Genomic DNA, 11,964 nt, shown 5'->3' with positions numbered 1-11,964 from the left:
ATGAAAAAACATACATCCAAATCAAAAAAGTACTTGCCTTCTACCATCAATTCTTACAATATAAATGTATGAAAGAGAGAATTTATGAATGTATGGCTATATCATCCTCAGAATCATTGAGGATCCAATCTATCAGAATCATTGAGGTCTCCAATCTTGTTGGAAAATTTTTCATTATTATATATTATCATCTCCATCATCTTATTCTACTAATATAATAAAACCTTCTAACTAAAATACATAGAATTTAATTGCATAAATTATGACCAGCAGGAGGACAAATTCTCAGCTTATAAAAACAAGAATTGGAAACAGACAAGTTTCTGACAAATATGGAATACATTCGAGCATGACCCCGAAAAATATAGACTGTAGTCTTACTTTACCTGGTTTTAAGAAAAGAGTCCTCACCTGAGCAATTTTGCATATGATAATAATGCCCACGTTTTCCCCAAGAGAGTACAGGAGGAAGACCTGAAGCTATAGAAATCATTACACAACACATTAGAGAAGACTCAAACGTGCCTAATATATGGTGATCCTTAGTAGTGTACTTCTAAAGCCTTCAACAACAAAATAGAGTAAGTTATTATCCTTTTATCAAATGTCAACATTTGTCAAAATAGAAAACACACTCACATCTTATCGAATATAGATAAAAAATTTATTAAAAGCTTTTTGATTCACTGATTTGAAACTGAAAATTTACACAGAATTCTGTAAAAAACAATCAATCATAGAATTTTTTTCCTTAACAATTTGACACAGTGAGTAGAATGGTTTGATACGGTACATGTTCAGATCAATCCCAAAGACCATGGAAAATTTCTCCTTCCAGGGACCCAAATTACCTTCAGTGAAAGAATGTTTTTAATCTAATATATTTTCTTAAATTCTTTAAAAAAGTCATCATCACAAAGTAGACAGCTTCTTGAAAATAGACATTTCAAGCACAAATGGGTTTTATAGATAATGAAAATATCTTTATCATTGAGCCTTTGAGGTCATATTTGATCATTCTTTTCTAACACAACTTTAATGATTTCTAGCCAAGATCGGCCATGCTGCATACCTTAAATCTAGCTTGGTATTATTGGATTGCAAAACTATTCATTTCTTTTTTATAGGGTTTTATAAGGTGTTAAATGAAGGTAAATTTCTTCAAACAGCTTATGTTTTTGTGTCTCTTGAATAGAACAGAACATAGAGGCAGCAGTACTAAAATTGATTAAATTGACAAAGATATGTCCTCTTTTTTAATGTCTATCTATAACTTCATCTCCAATACTGTCCTTTTATCATTCATAAGTACTATTACTATTTCAGATAGAAAACTTTCCTTCAAACATTTAAGATTTTTGTTCATGAATAATATTGACATTTGATTATATCGGTGCTCCATAAATGCATATTGCAAGTGGTCCAAATGACATTGCAAATTTATTCGTTGCTTCCTTTTTATGTTATTTTAATAACAATCTCTTCACTGACCTCAAAGATCAGGTTTGATATATTTTTAAATTAGGAGTTAGACAAATGACTAGTACCATTCATATAAGGTATTACACTTCATTGGAGCTTTCTCTAATAACTTGTATTAGGTAAGCTGGATGACTATTTCAGCTTTCTAAATTTTTTCTATCATAAAATTAGTACAAGTATTTTTATTTAAATGATAGTATATGCAAGGTTGAATGGTCTTGATATACAACTTGAATCCATGAACTGAAGCCAAAGGAACTGCTGGAATTGGTTTATTTTATGACAATAAGGTTCCTTGCAGTCCATGTTTTTACTCAATACTAACCCTGAAAACTTACCCATCTCCGAGTCATCGTCACAAACAACAAATAAATGTCACAAGTGCATTCTAGATAAGTATGGTGAAAACTTCTCACATTTTATAGTAAAGAGAGAGGTTTTAGTTTGAGAAAAATCCTGCTGTCTATCATCATTGTCTTCCCTCTGACGATCATGGTGATTGCACACATAATTCTAAAATCAATTTTGGCTTGAGGTTGCCTTCCCGCTACAATCACCATGATAAATTGACTCATAATTGCTCTAGAATAACAGGGGAAAGCAGTGCATGTAACAGAACTATTTCAAGGGAGATTGGATGATGAAATTTAGTCATGTCACCAAAATTCATTTCCACCAGTGACATAGTTAAAAAAGAAGGAACTGTTTTGTTAGAAAACAGGGGAGAGCAACAATAGAAACAAGACTATTTCTGGGGAGCTCCCGGATGGAATTAGTGGAATAATATATGGAAATAGCTACCAAGAGTTTGAGCGACACATTTTTTTTAATAACCCACAAAATTCCTCCAATGTGGTAGAGCTAAGGGAAGAAGCAGTTGCTCTGGAAAGTAATCTTCCAAAGTTTGTAAATGCCACCCAAATTAATTAGTAAGAAACAGTTAAAAGATAATTTGGTTAAAAGAACAGTAAAAAGAACAGTTAATTAGTAATAGCAACCAGCAGATAATAGTATTTCGTTAATTAGTAATACTGATCAGAGAAAGCAGAGATAATTTGGTTAATTAGTAATACTGATAGTATTTGGTTCTATTTATGCCCTTTATCATTCATGAAGTGGGCATTTCAAAACATGCAATCACAAAGCCCTTAGAAGAGGCAAGATACTAACAAGAAGGGGATAAATGGTGAAATCCCATCTAAAATAAGTCAGCTAATTGCATGCTATTTGGAATTGATTAAAGAGGCTAAGTGGTATTGAAATTTGACATTTAGAATGGTAATTATGGTTTGCTTGAACAAATTAGCAGAATCAGATTTCCACAATCCATTAGTATGTGAGCAATGTTTCTGGATTAGATTGTGTGAGTTTTTTTAGCATCAATGTTTCGGATCATACTACATGATCCATCATCAGGACAAGAGAACATCAGAATATGGAATGAGCAGACCAGGACATCAACAAGCAGTCCTAAAAGGAGAGGGGGGGGGGGGGAAAGGGCACAAAAACCAAGGGGACCAAAAATAAAGACATAACCACCAAGAGAACCGGTACGGAATAACCAATCATATGAAAAAATGCAGATAATGAGCATAGATGTAAAGGAATTATTAATATGCAATAAGAAATGATAAAAAATAAATAACTCAATAAAACTTAAAAAATAAATAAATAAGTAGATAAATAAAACATTAAGAAATTAAGGATCCGCGTGAGAAAGGGAGGAAGCACACGAATATGAGAAAGAATAAAAAACTAAGAGGTTGAAAATGCAAAAATTAGGACTTATAAAAAATTAAGTATTAGATAAATAAAAAAAGGCTCAAACCCTAACATAAATAAATAAAAGAACAAAAATTAATAAATAAAAGCATGAGCAAAAAATTAAGAACTTATATACAACTAAATCTAAAAAATCGAACAAGCCAAAAAAATATTTTTTTAAACCCCAAGAGAAAGAACAAGAGGAGAAATATTAGAAAAATATTTTTTTGGCTTGTTCGATTTTTTAGATTTAGTTGTATATAAGTTCTTAATTTTTTGCTCATCCTTTTATTTATTAATTTTTGTTCTTTTATTTATTTATGTTAGGGTTTGAGCCTTTTTTTATTTATCTAATACTTAATTTTTTATAAGTCCTAATTTTTGCATTTTCAACCTCTTAGTTTTTTATTCTTTCTCATATTCGTGTGCTTCCTCCCTTTCTCACGCGGATCCTTAATTTCTTAATGTTTTATTTATCTACTTATTTATTTATTTTTTAAGTTTTATTGAGTTATTTATTTTTTATCATTTCTTATTGCATATTAATAATTCCTTTACATCTATGCTCATTATCTGCATTTTTTCATATGATTGGTTATTCCGTACCGGTTCTCTTGGTGGTTATGTCTTTATTTTTGGTCCCCTTGGTTTTTGTGCCCTTTCCCCCCCCCCCTCTCCTTTTAGGACTGCTTGTTGATGTCCTGGTCTGCTCATTCCATATTCTGATGTTCTCTTGTCCTGATGATGGATCATGTAGTATGATCCGAAACGTTGATGCTAAAAAAACTCACACAATCTAATCCAGAAACATTGCTCACAAATTAGCAGAAGTCCATTGTTTCTGTAAAAATGGAAAAAATCAGAAATAGAAGAAATGGGGAAGGAAAAACTGACATGGAATTTTGGTTCCTTTCATGCCATACACCTCAGCATATTTGAAAATTTTCAATCCCTGTTTCTCTCAATTCCTCCCCGGTGGTTTTGGCATTCAATCCAAAGTGGCATTGATTACTGAGGAGGAAGAAATAGAATTTGCAATACAACTCCTCCATCCTCCTTCACTTTCTCTGCACAAGACAAAGACAATGGCACTTTAAGGATAGTCATGCTTCATGAAAAATTTCCTACATAAATTCGTTCCCTCAGTTTACCATATTCTAAAAAGAGGCTATAGCTTACAGTTGAAGGAGTGCTTACATCTAATTTTAGTTCATTTATATTCAAAGTGGCAATGCAATAAACAAGGGAATGCAGCCATAAAATCATACTAAGCAAAGAAATCTAAGCCATCAGATGCATATCCATACCAGATCTCTTGCCAAACCCACCAAACCCACCAAGCACACCCACTTCAATGATTTTAGGCCACGGATAATCCTGATAACTACAAATTTCTTTAGTTATCAGTCACAAAATTTCTTAAAACTTGACCAAATTCTTTTAATTGCTAGTTAAACATATCCCAACATTATAACTTGAAAATTCCCATTATTTCTTGCCATAAGAATAACCTGTAAGAGGAATTGCTTGAATTTTTTTTTGGCCCTCTTTCATCCTCTTCTTTGTCTCTTTCTCTGTATCAAAACAATTAAACATCAAATGCATGCCCATATCATATCTCCATTTTTTAAGTTCTTGACAAACCCACCAAACAAACCCATTTCAATAATTTTCGGCCACAGACAATCCTGATAAGTACAAATTCCTTTAGTTATCAGCCACAACATTTTAAACTTACACAATTCTTTCTATTGTCAATTGAGAATATAAAATGATAATCTGAATATTATGTTGCTACCGATTAGTTCTTTGCATAAGTATAACCTGGAAGAAGTATCACGTGAATTTTTCTGCCCTCTTTATTCCTCTCCCCTACTTCTTCCTCTGCCCGTTGTGGAAGCAGATAAAAAAATCCACACAAACACCATAAAGACTGAAAAAATCTGATAAAAAACTCGACGAGGAAGACATTCAACTGTCCATATATATCTTTATCCCTCCTCCGTGCAACGGCTATTTTGGTTTCAAAGTGTTAGATGTTTAAATTCTTTTTACCATTGCAGTTTAGTTTCAGATAATTTAAAAACACTTCCTCCGGGCTATTCGTTCGTTTCGATTATAAATCAATATTAAATTTAAATGATTAATGGTTTTGTTTAATATTTAATTTTTTTGGTTGACATTTAATATTTTTTATGGAGGTTTAAAAAGTTCTATTATTGTACTTGCTAACTAGTCAATTAATTCTTACCAATCAAGTCACTTAATTTTTTTTAAGACTTTATTTTTTAAGTTTGAAAAATAATAATAGTTTTTGTAAAGTTTATATTTTTCGGACTTTCTCCGTACTCAAATTTTTTCGCCTTTACACGAGCATGATGTTATTTACATTTAAAAAAAAAATTAATTATGAAAAATAATGTATGTCAATATTTATTTTTTATATTAATTTCAATTGTTTGTTCTTTACTTTGAGATACATTTTTTTGCTAATTTTTTTTTGCAAAAACTAATTTTTTTAATATTTTATAAAAAAATTGACTTAATTAAAACAAAAACTAAATTAATTTACAATGCATGTGTAATATATTCATATTTTTATTTTAATTATAATTATATTAAAACAATAAAAAGAGTGATTATTTTTCTCATTCTATTTTCTATTTTTATTATAATGAAATTCTTCTTCTTATTTTTTAATATTTATAATTAAAGATATATTTATAATTTTGAAGATTTTATTCATATTCTAATTACTACTATTGGTTGTAAAAAAAAAATTGTGATATTTCATATTATATTTTCTCACTATTGAATTGTATATCATATTATATTATTATATTATTTTGATTACTATATAATTATAATTAATTACTAAATTTAAATGGCAAGTACTAGCCACTATGTGACATTTGTTTATGTTATCAATTAATTTTACTTTATATTACAATTTTTTAAATATTTAATCATAGGTGTTATTAAAAAAATATAAAAACCTTTTTTTACAAGAAATCTTGTTTGTAAATTTTTTTTATTATTTAATAAAGTAAGTATTTATTATTCAATAGAATTGTTAAAATAAATTTTGTATTTATTGCATATTCTTCATTTTACACTAGAAATATAATATTTGATAATTTTTGTAATTTATATAAATTATAATTATTATTTATTATGTTAAAATTTACAAAATTATATCATTTCTCATTTGCTTTTGAGTTCATTTTGAAAATTTCTATATCTTGTCACTTCCAAATAATTATTTTGAGCCAACATGACACATGTTTATATAATATGTGGATTTATCATAGTATTTAAAGACATTCAAATTTTCATTAATTTAAATGTAGTATGAGTAACCTTAAACAATTAGAACTTGTGGCGATTTTCAAAGGGGCAAATAATCAAGTCAAACATATCTATATTCAAATCACATGCATGTTTTTGAATGTGTGTCTTTGACAATTATCCTCATTGTTTACTCACCCTAATAAATGATTAACCTAGGATGACATATTCCCTATTGTAAAAACTAGAGTGATCCTATAAAATAAAGTATGGATATTGTTAGAAAAGAGAAAAAAAAACTTGTAGATAAAAATAAATATATAAAGATGTCAATAAAATGACATCCTCATCATTCACAATTGCAAAAGGAAAGATTTATACAAATAGAACAAACACATGACTATAATTAATGCATAAGATGTTGGAATGGAACTAAAAGAGACAAAGTGAGTTAAACTAAAACTCTCTTTTGTTATTGTAAGAATTTGTCCAAGGTAGAGTGTGAAATGTCAAGATCGAGAAGCTTAATTGATAACAAAAGAGAGATAGGCAAGATTGTAAAGTTTCTTACCAGATTTCAGATTCGATGCTGACTAATTGATGTTGGAGTATCCTAGGTGTAAGGGCAATCTTGCATTACCCAAAAATACTTTCTTTTCAATCTTTTCTATTGTAATAAGGACTAGTAGACAAGGGGGTTACTATTTCTGGGAACTTGCAATTTTTAGTAAGTTTGTCATACGAGCTTGGAATGTTGTCATTTTATATATGTAAGGTTCATTTTAGAATTATAAGTCTACCATAAAAATATCGTTGCTCCAGCTTAAGTATTAGAAAAGTTATTGCAGATTTTTGGTGGAAAAATTTGTAGAAAAATCTTCAGACTTACTGTTGGAGGCCTTAGATTGCTTGGATGAGGTTTGAAAACTTGATGGAAGGGCGCTAACATGGTTCTGAGCCTGTGGATTAGAAGCTAGTGCTTTTGAAAAGTGGTTATAATAGTTAATCCGTTAGCATTTTTGAAAAGTGGTTATAATAGCCAATCGGAGCAACGGTTCGAGAGTTATGACCTTTTGAAGTTGGGATACCCAAAATTTCTAACATAATTTGTCAAAGATTTATTTGGCCAACTCTATATGTATTGTTAGGGTCTATTGGCCCTAGGTATTAAGTTTGAGCATCTAAAACCTTCCCAAGTGCCATAAAATTGCCTATTTAAGAAAGGCTCAAACTTTATCTAGGATAGCTCTAAGTGGTAGTTCGCACCATAGTCTTATAGATTACTGTAATGAAGGCACCCATGTGGGTTAGCATATTGTACTTGTGAATTCTGTAATTCTACATTTGCAACAATAATAAGAAGTCCATATTTTATTCTCACATTTCTTATTTTTTCTTTGTTTCTGTTATGGGTTTATGGTATTAAGGGGAGCACCCTTCATCAAGTGGTATCAATGCTAGAGTTCTTGAGTGTGTGGATAGATTGCCGACTATGAGGTAGTTTGCATTAGGATTGTGGTTTGGGCTGAGCATGTAGACAGATCGCTGATTGTGAGGTAGTTTGCACTAGGGTTTCAGTGAAAGTGTGAAAAATGCCTTCGCAAAAAGAGCATGGTAGAAGAGTTGTAGGTGTTACACTTAAGGGTTTTAGAGCCCTCCAAAGAAAAATGCAAGAATTAGAAGAAAAAATCTACAGAGGAATAAATCTTCTTATAAGAGATGAAAGCATGGACTAGGATGAAGTAGAAGAAAATGTTGAAGTAGAGGTGATTCTAAACCCAGAGGAAGAGAGGCTTTTTAAGGCCATCTCCAAGATTGGAAAGAGACCTAAGTTTGAGGTTCCCACATTTTTAGGAAATCTTAACCTAGATGAGTTGATCGATTGGATCAATGAACTAGAGTACTACTTTGAGTATGAAGATATTAAGGATCCTGATACGGTCAAGTTTGTGAAGGCAAAACTAAAAGGACATGCAAAGATCTTGTGGTAAGAGGTTCAATTGGAGCGAAATAGAAAGGGAAAGGACAAAATCACCATATGGGATGAGATGATAGCTAAACTAAAGCAACAATTCATTTTCGTGGATTATGAGCTTGATCTATTAAAGAAAATGCAAGGGTTGAAGCAAGCAAGAAAATCTATTCAAGAGTATACCGAAGATTTCTACCAAGTTCTCATTAGAACTGACCATGCAGAGGCTGATAAGGAGAAAGTGGTCTATTATCTTAATGGGTTAAGGCCAAGTATTTAGGATGAGCTGAGTCTAGTTCGAATGAACAGTATTGAGAAGGCATACTAGTTTGCCCTAAGAGTTGAGGAGAAATTGAGCAAGAAGTTTGACAACAAGAATAGTGGAAGATCTGGCAGACGATCTTATGGAGGCTGTAATGATGATCAAAAGAATAAGGATGAGGCTGAGAGTAGTAGTTAGAACTAGAGGGGAAACAATTTCAATCATTTCCATGATCAGAACAATAGAGATCAGAGAGGAAGAGGCAGAGGACAAGAATCTCGAAGAGGAGGCTTCAGTGGGAAATGTTTTCACCGCAGAGAAGAAGGGATAGAGAATTTAAATGTTCCCAGCGCCAAGGAAGGACATATCAAAGAATAGAAGGCCAGGATAGAGTTACACATGTTGATGAAGATGCCAGATCATCACATTCTAGAAAATTTTGAAAGAGGAGAAGTTCTAATTAACAAAAGAGTCCTGCTAAGTGGTAAGAATGAACCTAATCAAAGAAGGAGTTTGTTTTGCACAAGGTGAATATGTGAAGATAAGTATTGTGATGTGATCATTGATGGTGGAAGTACTAAAAATTTGGTGTCAGAAAAAATGGTCACAAAGCTAAAGCTAAGGAGACCGAAACACTCACATCCATACCATTTTGCTTGGGTGCAAGATGATCATAAGGTCATGGTCAATGAGTAGTGCTTAGTGAAGTTCAAGATTGGAAGCTACTAGGATGAGATACTAAATGATATCATACTTATGGACATATGTCATATGCTATCGAGTAGGCTATGGTAGTTTTATAGGCATGCTGTAGATGATGGACAAGCAAATACCTATACTTTGACCAATGATGGAGTGAAGCATAAGTTAAAGTCATTGAAGGATAAAGAAGAAAAGGTATGTAGTGTTGCTAGAATATGTTTTGTTGATGGAAAAGAGTTTCTCAAAGGTATGAAGTGTGAGCATATGTGTTTTGCTATAATTCCAAAAGACAGTAAAGAAGAAGTAGAGGAGGTGCCTACAAAAGTTGCAGATATGTTGGGAGAGTTTTCTAATATTATATCAGATAATGTACTTGATGAATTGTCCCCAATGAGAAAGATTAGTCACCAGATGGATTTAGTTACAGGAGCTAGTTTACCAAACAAGGCAACACACATAATGACACCAATATAAAGTGAAGAGTTGAACAGAGAAGTTCATGAGTTGTTGTAGAAGGGGTTGATTCAAGAGAGTCTAAGTCCATGTGTTTTACCATCCATACTAACACCAAAGAAGAATGGAGAATGAATGATGTGCACAAATTCTTGCACTATCAACAAGATCACAATCAAGTACAGATTTCCATTGCCAAGGATGGATGATATTATAGATTATTTGAGTAGAGCTAAGTATTTCACAATGATAGATATGAAGAGTTGGTACCATCAGATTCGTATCGGAGAAGGTGATGAGTGGAAGACTACATCCAAGACAAGGGAATGACTGTACAAGTGGTTAGTCATGCCTTTTGGGCTAACTAATGCACCAAACACTTTCATAAGGCTCATGAATGAGGTATTGAAGGAGTTTTTGGGTAAGTTTGTCATTGTTTACCTAGATGATATTTTTATCTTTAGTAAGACATTAGAGGAGCATTTGATTCATATTCAAAAGGTGTTTGATAGGTTGAGGGAAGAAAAGTTGTTGATGAACTTGAAGAAGTGCAATTTTGTAAAGAAGTTGGTGTACCTAGGATTTGTAGTCTTAGTAGAAGGTCTGAAAATGGATCTAGAGAAAGTGAAGGCTATCCTTGAATTGCCTACTCCAAGGAGTGCAACAGAGGTAAGATCTTTTCATGAATTGGCTAGTTTTTACAGAAAGTTCATAAGAGGTCTTAGTAGTATTTGTGGAGCCTTGACTAAAATAATGAGAGGGGATAGTAAAAAATTTAAGTGGACTATAGGAGCAGATAAGAGTTTTAATATGTTGAAACAGAAAGTAATTGAGAATCTTGTTTTAGCGTTTCCTAATTTTAACAAGGTGTTTCAAGTAGATTGTAATGCTAGTGGTACTACAATAGGAGCTTTTTTGAGCAAAGAATGTAGACCTATTGTTTATTTGAGTAAGAAATTGAATGATGCAAAAAGAAAATATCTTGTTTATGATCAAGAATTTTATGCTATAGTTCAAGCATTGAAGAAGTGGACACTATCTTCTTCCTAAGGAGTTTTTTTTGTATACTGATCATCAAGCTTTACAATATTTGAATAGTCAAGGAAAATTAAACCAAAGGCATTTGAAGTGGGTTGAGTTTTTGTAGAGTTATATATTTGTTTTGAAACACAAGATTGGGAAGTCTAACAAAGTTGTAAATGCTCTTAGTAGAAGACAACTTTTTCTGACATAAATGTAGATAGAGGTGGTTGGGTTCAAGGAACTCAATACTTTGTATCTAGATGATCTTGATTTTTGTGAAGTGTGGATGGCTTGTATAGAACTTATTACACTTGACAGGATGAAGTGGTTGGATTTCATGATCTAGGATAGTATGTTGTTCAAAGGAAGCCAATTTTGCATTCCCAGAAGTGAAATGAGGGAGAATCTCATCAAGGAGAAGCATAGTGGAGTATTGGTTGGACATTTTGGCAGGGATAAAACCATAGCTTTGGTTTCTAAGAATTATTACTGGCTACAGTTGTAGCAAGATGTGAATAAGTTTGTATAGAGTTGTAGAGTATGTTAGATGGCCAAAGGAGTGAGGTAGAATACATAGTTGTATTAGCCATTACCAGTACCAAAGAAGCCATGGGAGGATGTTAGGGTGGATTGTGTTCTTGGATTACCAAGGACTCAGTGAGAGCATGATTTTATTTTTGTGGTGGTTAACAGGTTCTCAAAGGTGGTACATTTTATTCCTTGCAAGAAGACTAGTGATGCTATTCACATGGCAGAGTTGTTTTTTAGAGAAATGGTGAGACTACATGATCTATCAAAGGCTTTATTTTTAGATCAAGATACCAAATTTTTTGGGTATTTCTAATGTACATTGTGGAAGAAGTTGAAGAGAGATTTGAAGTTTAGTTCATCACATCATCCACAAACTGATGGATAGACATAAGTGGCAAATAGGATTTTGGGAAATTTACTGAGATGTTTGGTTGGCAAAAAGCCAAAAGGATAGGATATGATTTTACCACAGGAAAAATTTGTATAA

At 32.0% G+C, this 11,964-nt stretch overlaps 1 long non-coding RNA gene across 1 annotated transcript; it reads right to left on the bottom strand.

The window, feature by feature from the left end:
* Nucleotides 1-385: 385 nt before the first annotated feature.
* Nucleotides 386-5,340, bottom strand: LOC149560892 (uncharacterized). Its single transcript, XR_016363388.1, has 5 exons — nt 5,071-5,340; nt 4,758-4,820; nt 4,554-4,623; nt 4,141-4,313; nt 386-480 (listed from the first exon to the last, which is right to left on the bottom strand). It is a non-coding gene; the product is annotated as an uncharacterized LOC149560892 (long non-coding RNA).
* Between the last annotated feature and the right edge of the window lie 6,624 nt (nt 5,341-11,964).

This window comes from Cupressus sempervirens, chromosome 4 (genome assembly GCF_028749045.1).
Source record: "Cupressus sempervirens isolate cs-2001-9-10 chromosome 4, ASM2874904v1, whole genome shotgun sequence".
Taxonomy (NCBI): Eukaryota; Viridiplantae; Streptophyta; class Pinopsida; order Cupressales; family Cupressaceae; genus Cupressus; species Cupressus sempervirens.
The sequence above is the reverse complement of the archived record's forward strand: the minus strand, read 5'-3'. Positions and strand labels throughout refer to the sequence as shown.